Consider the following 9326-nt stretch of genomic DNA (forward strand, 5'->3'; position numbering starts at 1 on the left):
GAAGTATGAACGACATTTATGTTTGTTATAGAAGGTATAAAACATTAGAAATGATATCGCTAAATCACAAAACGTTACGAGTTATAATGCCTATGAGACTCTCTTTTGTTCGGAACATGGAAAACTCTCCTGTTCTCGGAACAATTCGAAAAGCGATTCAGATTCATATTTTATTCTGATGCGCCATTTGCATTTATTCATGAACACCGTTTTTGGAGTTGGAATTTCATTGGAAAACTGTTGTAGGGTTGGTTTATTTTCCTAGATATTCTTTTACGTTATAATGTAAGGAAATCAATAAATACAGTATAGCAACATCTGAAAGAAGGGAACATGTTCTTTTAAATTTTCTTCATTTCTCGCTGCACAGTTTTATGTTTAGTGAAAAGTCGCCCCATCAATGAGCACACAATCATCTCTATAAATTCTACACTTTGCAAACATATTCTACAATCGATATCCTTGTACCTTATATAACGTTTGATTATGCACGATTGAAACCGAGAATGTGAAAATCCAATATCTCCTCTGTTGTGTTTCAACAAAACAATACCTCGAGATGAAAAGCCAACGATAAGTTACCCCAGCCAACTTTTATGGTTTTCTTGCAAAGTTCTATGCGGCCATTTTGCCCCATGCTGTGAGATGAGCTATTCTAGAGGGTTAGCGTTGTGGTAGTTCATGATTTGAAGCTCTATTATTCGTTTCTGAACCATTGCGGAATAATAACATGCATTATAAATCAGAGAGTAAAGAATATAATGCATTCTATGCGATACAAATAGCGCGTATTGTTGGAGAATTGATCGTATATTCTTCAGCAGTTAATCTTAGTGCAGTTTTACGTAATTTGAATCACTAAAGTTATGCCTATTTTCTCGATACCCCCATAGTTTGCTATAAAATAGTCATGAAATATTCTACTAGTCGCCAAAACCAACATTAAATCTGATATTTTCATGCTCGATGTAAACGAAAACCACTGCGTACCATTCGATGGCAATAATTCATAACACAGTTCGTGCATTTTGAATCATTCCAAACCTTTGGTTGATAGGTATTCGGTGCAAGGTCTCTTAAGCCCACCTCGTCTTGTAGGTGGCATTTCGCTTCCACTTCGCTAACCCGGTAGCAACTTTCTCCCCCGGGCAGTTATTCCATTTTATGAACTTCCTCGACAGAGCCCTCAACGGGGCAATCCCTGGACCCGACATATTCTCCCTAGGGAGGAGGGTGGTTTTTGCGAGAACGGAAAACTCTTGCCTAAGTCCACCATCGTACCGCACCACTGTACCGGACATATTCACCCACCGAACCCTGGCGAATCCTGCTGCCATCGCCAAAACGTCGACAGCAGCGTCCACAGGGACGATTGAACGAGGTTCCGGCTTCCGGCTTCTAATTCCACTTCCCGGTGGGTGGTGCGAGTGGGCGAAGAGTTGTTAGAAACCGGCCACGACTTGACACCGGCTTGGGCATTCTTTCTGCATTTTATCGGTTTTTATGAAGGTAGTCCACACAGAATCGACCGGATTGTGCCTCGTTTCGTTGTGCCTCGAGGCTTCGTGTGAGCGCACTTTAACGAAGCTCTCTGCCTGCTTTTTTCATTTAATAAACAGCACAAACGTAGCGAAGCTTTAGGACTGGCTCAGTTCGAAAACTTTCCATTGTTTGGGACCCTCCCCGAGCCATGTGGATGTGGGCGTTCGAGTGTTGATGCTGCTCCTCCTGGATTGGATTAAGCGTAGGTTTCTGAGGGCAGCTCATGTTCCGCAGGATACACCAGCCAGCGGTGAGGTGAGAAAGAAAAGAGCAAAAATGGAAGATTACGAGCCCGAAATGCGAGGGGCCAAAAGGTCCTTCCTCTTCACCGACGGGCCATTAATTGTACCCTTGCGCGTCAGACAAAGGGACTCGCTACGGACTCCCTGCGGCAGCATCCGACAGAGCAACGCAGCCGCAGCAAACGGTGCCATCTTCCCGCAGGACCTTGGCGGAGGGTGGAGAACGAACAACACACACGCAACAAAACGAACAAATAAGGAGCATCCGAGCACACACACGCACGCACGCACATCCAACAACAACAAAAAAAGCGGTCTCGCCGGAGAGGACAACGCCGCCGACAGACGCGCCACGCGCCATAAGTGCCCAAAAATGTCGAACGAAAAAAGAGGGGCACCGAAAAAACCGAGCCCGAAATGCCCCGCGAATTATAATACGAGAGAACGGAAACAAACAAAAATATCTTCCGACCGATGCAGGGAAAAGATGAAATGAAAAAAATAAAACCACGCCGAGCTGGCCTGTAGAAAAGCGAAGGGAACGAATCTCGTCCGAGAAGTTAATACGGCCCATCTAAATGCGCATACATTTTCCTCTAATCCAATTGGTTTTTTGGCCTTTGGGGTGGGTGGCCCGGTGGCCAAAGGGAGCGGACGGTATGTGGTATGTGCGGGTGGTTTCGTTTCCATTACCGAGCAGGATATGCTGCTGCTGGATGCTCGCCGGGGGTAAAAGTTTTTGGGGCGAGCAATTTTTGCTGACGCCTGAAGGACGAGCCAGGTTTTGCCCGCTGTCGAAAGTGATTCGGGGAAAACGCAACGAGACGCGGTTTCGCAACAGAAAATTTGGTTTGATTTGGTTTGGAAGTGGCGTTCTTTGGGCTGGAGATAGGGTTGCAATAGAATTTCAAACTTTTCCCGACGAAAAACCCTTCTCAACCGATGTCGATGTTCGAAGGGAGGACGGCTTTTTTCCAGGGTTTGTGCTGTTGCAATTTTTAATCGGTTTCCCGCAAGTCTTGCCGCTTGCGATGCCCCATGAATAGATTAACGAAGGTTGATTGTTTGTTTTCTTGCGGAAGCGTTCTTTGCGTTATAAAACAGCCATACGTTGCTACTTTCATCGCAGGCTGTAAATTCTCATTCATTTCATTATGCTGCCATGAATACGCCATGATAGTTCTTATTGATCTGGCTCGTAATCGGCTGAAGATGAATAAAGCAGGAGGAATATTAACGGCATAATGATATAATGACAGGTAAAGGATGCGGTATATTCATTTGAATACCATCCAAAACGTGATATTTAATTGAGAATGTGACTAAAAACAGGTTATATTGATTCTTATGCTTTAATCATTGCACTAGCCATTGCTCACTTGCTTCAAGCTTGGTTCAATTGTCACGTTGCGTTTCTTTTAATTGATTAAATAAAATTAAGAAATGGAAATCGAGGGTCAAAAAGATTATGTGTCTGATTATCAGCTAGTAAATTGTCTATTCCAGCATTGTATAATAAATTCCTCTCCCGAAAGTTTGAAGGATTGCAAATATAAATAATATAGTCTGATCAAAATGTCGTCAAATTACGGTTGCTATAGAAACAGAAGTAGCAGTCGGTGATGTCATTTCGCGACGCCATAATGTTTGTTTTGTATACATTATCTGTATTAACCGAGTCAGCCCGGGATAAGGCTCTCGGCGGCTGTTGGGAGGAAATGCCTTTCAGCTCACAAATAATTATCAAATCTAAATAACGGCCAGCCCGTTCTTAAATGAATAACAATAACAACAATATATTATCTATATATTAGTAGATAATTTCAAGAAGCCATAAACCCATTTAAGGTTAATATCGCGTATCGGAAAACAGCTTTATAGTGACGCAGGATATTATTAAAAGGTTTAAAACGAATAAAGCCGAGCTATTGCTAATTCTGCTGAATAATTCTGCTGAACGGTGTTACCAAACCACGCACTAATGTGAATTGCATTTCCTTCAAAGCGAAAAGCCGGCCACACGGTCCATTTATCAAAACATTTTGTTTAACCACACAGCTCGCTCAAATCCGGTATCGTTGCGAGGTACCCAGGCACCCTCACCGATTACGCGCCACCCGATTTGGCAACCGGCCCTTTCTCCGGCGGTACCCTTTCTCCTCGCGGCGGTCGAGGTGGTGAAACTGGCTCGCGCTAAAAATACCTCGCACTACAAATCAGTGCAAATTGCGGGCCAGTCCCCTCCCCCCCCCCCTCCCCCGTAGTGGCCACCAGTTCCATCGCCAAACGGGCGCTTGAACCCGCTCGGGATCGATTTCACGGGGACACGGTAGATTTTCCCGAGCACCCCCGGGGCTGGTTCACCCTGCATTCACCCTTGTGTTCCACGGAGTCGCCCCCAGGAGTCGTTGTCTTCGTCACTCGTCGCTAATTGGTTGCCCAACGTGATCGCACTTGCGCATATGCGATTGACTCGTTCGACGACCCGCACGCGGCTCGAAGCGGCCAGGATGGAACGGATCCCCGTTTGCTGGTGGCTGGCCCCAAACGTAGCGTGGCGTGGCCGTGCGTTTTTACGCAACCCTGCCAACTGGTGCAGAATGCAGTCTGGGGAACTCGTGTCACGAGCAGCCCGTGTTGCGCCGGGACGGCACGGAACGGGTGGAATTTTGGACTCGGTAATTATATCCAACCGAACGTCGGTTGAGTCGGTACGTGAAGAGCGCACAGTTGTTTGCATGTTGCACAAACTGGTTGAGTTTGTTGTTATACGGACCCATTGGAGAAATGTGCGATGCGAATAACTCCCCGAGCAATCGCTTTAAATGACGAATTGATCACGATTTTCATGAAGCGTATTATATCACAGCTCTTTGGACACTATTTTTAAGCACTATTTAATGAATGGTGTGGAGCTTAAAGGTTGAACGAACGTTGTTAGTGCTGTTTAGAATGATATAAGTGCCGTGCTTCAAATTCCTTCTGATAATCCACTTTAGCTCTTTCGATCGTTTTCCAGCAAAAACTACACTAAAATATCTGCTGCGAAATGTGCCAAGCAATTGAACATTGCTCATAAATTGATGCATTTCATTCGCGTCCCAAGTGCGTATATTATTCCGTGTTCAACTCATCAAGCCTGACAAAGCAAAGAACACATTAACACGCCCTAATATCGTTTGGTTCTGCTAATTTAGCGTTCACTGCAGTATGCTCATAATTCTCAACGGTTTCCATATATCGAAAGCGTCCGGAACTCGACACTGTCGGTGATAAATCGAACCGTTTTTCCTCCCCTGAAGCTCACTGAAGCCCAACTATCAATCTCGGTCGGCGTCCATCCGACGGCGTAGAGGCTGCAAATTGCATCACGATAATGCGCTCGGGACCCCCAGATAACTACCGGACATGGATGAGCTCGTGCGCTTTTCTTTTCGTTGTTGTTGCTGATGTTTGCGGCACATTACCCACGGAGCGATTACAGCAATTAGAGCCTGTCCGCATCTGCCCCGGGACGACGGTGGTAATGAAGCTCGACAACGACCGGGGAGAGGCTGGCCCTGTTCGGGCGGGAAATTTATCATTTCGCTTCTCGCCCGCTCGTAGCTGTTAATTATGCTAAAATGTTAAACATGCACGCGCTGCTGCAACCGTCACCGCGTGCGTCGTGCAGTTGAGGTTTTGCTAGGCTGTTTTTATTTTTTTTTCTGCTGCTGCTGCTATTGCTTTTCGGTTTGGCGGATTTTGAGGACTTTGGCGTGTGTAGTTTGCAACGTGATGCGTTCCGGCATGCTTCTGCCGTGCAGCTGACAGTGACGCGTGAAATGGCAGAGGCGGCGTGTTAGTTTTTGATTGAGCTTTCATCGTTCACTCCAATGCGCGCGATTGCGTTCAGGGATTGTTTCGTGGGTGGATTGGCGTGGGGGAGTACACAGACACGAAAGGTGCATGAGTTAATAAAATAATTGGACATCGAGATTTCTCGATCGAGGTCCGTCGATTACATCCGGTTTAAATTGCTAGGGGAGTTGTACAATCAAATCTCAGAAAGTCGAAATGCATGTGAATAATTTTCAAATAACGAAGCTGTATCACAGACATTTTGGGTTTCTTTACTACATTTATACAAAAAGCCCCCTTGAAGCTCAATCAGAGCCTTCGAAAAATAATGAAAAATCATTAGAAGGGTATGAAATGCCCTCATTAACTGATGATCATTGAATGGAGTCTAACAAAAGCGATAAGAAGCTAAATTGCTTTTTCACAACCCCCAAAAGCGAAATGTTTCATATTTCAGGCTATTTTTGGGGATAGGATGATTGCCCAAACAAGTTGCTTGTGTCTCCTGCCAAACCGTACGCATTTTGAGACGTTAGTAAACAGGTTTCCTATAAAGCAACTTAGAAACCTTCGGCACGTCTCAGAAATCAGCGAAACTCGATCCACCCAAGCAACCTTCATTGATGGTGATCTGTTATCATTGGAACCACCCCAAGGCTTCCACCATTGTTTGTGATTGTGTACAATCAACCAAACATGCCACATTCAGACCTTTGTACCTTCCTTTCCCAAGGCTTCGTAAACACGTGCTCTAAGCACTCCCCAGGCCGAAGCTAGTGCGTGTAAGCAAAACGAACATGGCGGCCCGCCGAAGGTCCTCCAATTAATGTGCCAAAATTTTCTTCCCATTCGCTCGTTCAAAATGGACCTCGCTCCTTCCAGCCTGGGCATATGTGAGGGTGTGGGGGGTTTTTTTTTTATCGAAACCCACTCACTCAACAAACAAGGGCCGTGCCTCTTCGAGGCAAGCATACCAAAAAGGGGCTCTCTGTCTGCCGAAAAACAATACGAAAGAAAACCCCATCCTGTCGTTGCCGTGGCCACCCCGGGGGCCAGAAAGTGTGGACGCCACCCCACTCAGGCAGGCAGGACGACACGTACACACGTACACGAAGCGCACCGTGCTTCAGTTTTGATCAGGTGTTTTTTTTGTTGATTTTATGAGGGAAACAAAACTCCCCATTTCGGAGGGGTGCAATCCGTTTCCAGGGTGTTTTTTTTTTCTTCGTTTTTCCCTCCAGTTCGCTTGGTGGCTTCACACATTTTCAAGCTCCCGCCAGCGCACGAAGCGGCCTCGATGCGTATGCGCACCAATCGTTACTTGCGTATTTGCGGATGCCCCCCACCCCCTCCCCTGTGTTTCCTTTTTGCCATCCCTCACTCACCACGGAGCGTAGCAATGGGCAATTCAAAAACCGCGAAATCGACAGCTTTCATGGGTGGGTACGATTTGGTAACACGACAATTGTCGTATTAAATATTCATTAGCGTGTGCGCCGATGACGATGCGATCCAGGTGGGTAGGTGGGTGGGTGGGAGGGTCCCACCAGTGGGTGGGGAAAAGGGGCAAAGAGAGCAAACACGAGCAGTGATCGGGCTAGGCTTCGTGGGGCCTCGTGGAAAACAAAATCCATTACCAGCCTGTGGTCGGTTTCGGTGTCATTCGACGATGACGGCAAGGTTACGGGTGGGTGGGGTGGGGAGTCGTGAGGATGGTGGGAGGGGGGGGGGGGGCGCGAGGGACACTTGATACGGCTCGGTGGCTTAGCATTCGATAGCGTTGGTTCAGCATGAATTTGGAGACAGAAAGCAAAATAAAACCGTAGAAAACTAACTCCCTTGGGGGGCTGCGGGATTCGCGAGTTGCGACAGAGTCGTCCGAGGACACCGCGCACGGGCAGCAACCTCAATGGTCGGCCTCTGGTGGTGCATTGAGCTCGAGTTGCAGCAGTTGAAATTGACCTTTCGTGTGAGAGAGCATTTCGAAGCGGGTACGGTCACGTTGCGAGCAGCAGACACGATAAGGTCGGCGTTGGACTGCATGAAAAGTAGACAAACGTTGGGATCACTAGCGTTGTTTGAAGGTTTTTTGGATCTTATATGAAAGTTAGTGGACTTCTGGAGGACATTCAAACGAAGAACGGGCTCTTGTCATGAATAGTTTCCCAAAAAAAGCATCTTCAACATATTGCGATTCTCCTTTCGATCAGGATTCCTTCTTTTTCCTACTTTCGCTCATGCGCTGCGGTGGTCATTTTTGGCACACGCTTTCTCTCTCTCTCTCGACCTGCAGCTATATTCTTCTACCTAGGCAGAGGAAATAAAAAAACAGCAGATACGTGTCTATTTGTGTCGTGGCCTCGTCGTCCTCATGACTCGTTGGAAGAGCGAACGTTCGGTTGTTATTTACTTTCTTTTCTTTCCACGCTGTTTTTTTTGTGTGCATTTTCCCACCTGGGGGCCACTACCTCCTCCTTCTCGGAGCTACCGAAAGATGGCTATGCAAATAGCTTCGAAAAAAAAAACAGTGCCATATTGAGAGCGTTGCAGAACGTGGATTGTTTTTCAAAACGTGTGTTGGAACAAATTCAGAACGACGTTGCGTTGGGCGTCCTTGCAAAATGGAACACAACGCCAACTGAAATTGGCTGCAAAATCCCTCAACTCGAAAGAAAAGCGCCATACTCCTGTAGCACACCACTAAATAACGCTCGTAACGCCCCTTGTAACACGCGTTTTTTTACGAGCCGCACTGTTTTCGGACAGACAGTTTAGTTAGAGCGCAGTGCCACGGATGATTGACGACGTAGTAAGCCGTGCCGCCGAGTGCCGAATATGCACGGCACACTACTACTACCACTACCGCTACCATGGGGGTTGTTTCTCGCCAAACCCAAGCATGCCATGCGACCGTGCTCCAAAGCGTGAGGTGGCGGTGCTTAAACGTCACGTAAAATACAACACCCAGGCGAGGGCCCGGCGTTCGTTACGAAACGGCGCGGCGTTTGCCGCGGTTTGTGTGTGCGTTTATTTTTACCTTTTTTGTTTTTCTTCCCACCCCACCGTGGGTGGGGGGGGGTGCCTTTTTCCCGCGGCTGCCCCGTTGGTGGATGTGTGTCTAGCCTTGTGTCTAGCCCGGACCGGGCATCTCGCTCTGGTTGCCGCGAGTTCACCATTCGGTGGCGGTTTTGCGCAGGCTTTGCCCTCGTCGCATCGTTCCCTGTCGCACCGATACTGCGTGGGGTGGTCGAGCTCCACATCGCGGTACAGTGGTGGACGGAATTGTTGCCGTTCTCGGTTGGTGCTGGAACGAAGCTTGTAGAAAAATGGATGCAGATGGAGCGGCAATTTTCACATTTTTTGAAATCAGAAGATAAGGTCAACTAGATGAGCTAAACTTCAACAATATTTTGATGCAAAACAACATGATATTTTGACAAATTCATTTCGAACATAAGCGCACAATAATTATTCATTCAAAATTAATTAATTAATTTTGAAGTAACGTAACGAAACGTAAGCATAGTTACACACAAAAAAAAAGCTATAAATCCACTAGCTAATTTAAAGTAACATCATCATAAACAACGCCCCTTCGTGTGGCCTTTTTTCCACCGATCACCGTCCGCACCATCACATCGTTCATTTCGTTATCAAACCACCCCACCGTCCATCCACGTGCCCTTCGCGCTCACCCACCCC

The sequence above is a fragment of the Anopheles nili genome, chromosome 3 (genome assembly GCF_943737925.1).
Source record: "Anopheles nili chromosome 3, idAnoNiliSN_F5_01, whole genome shotgun sequence".
NCBI lineage: Eukaryota > Metazoa > Arthropoda > Insecta > Diptera > Culicidae > Anopheles > Anopheles nili.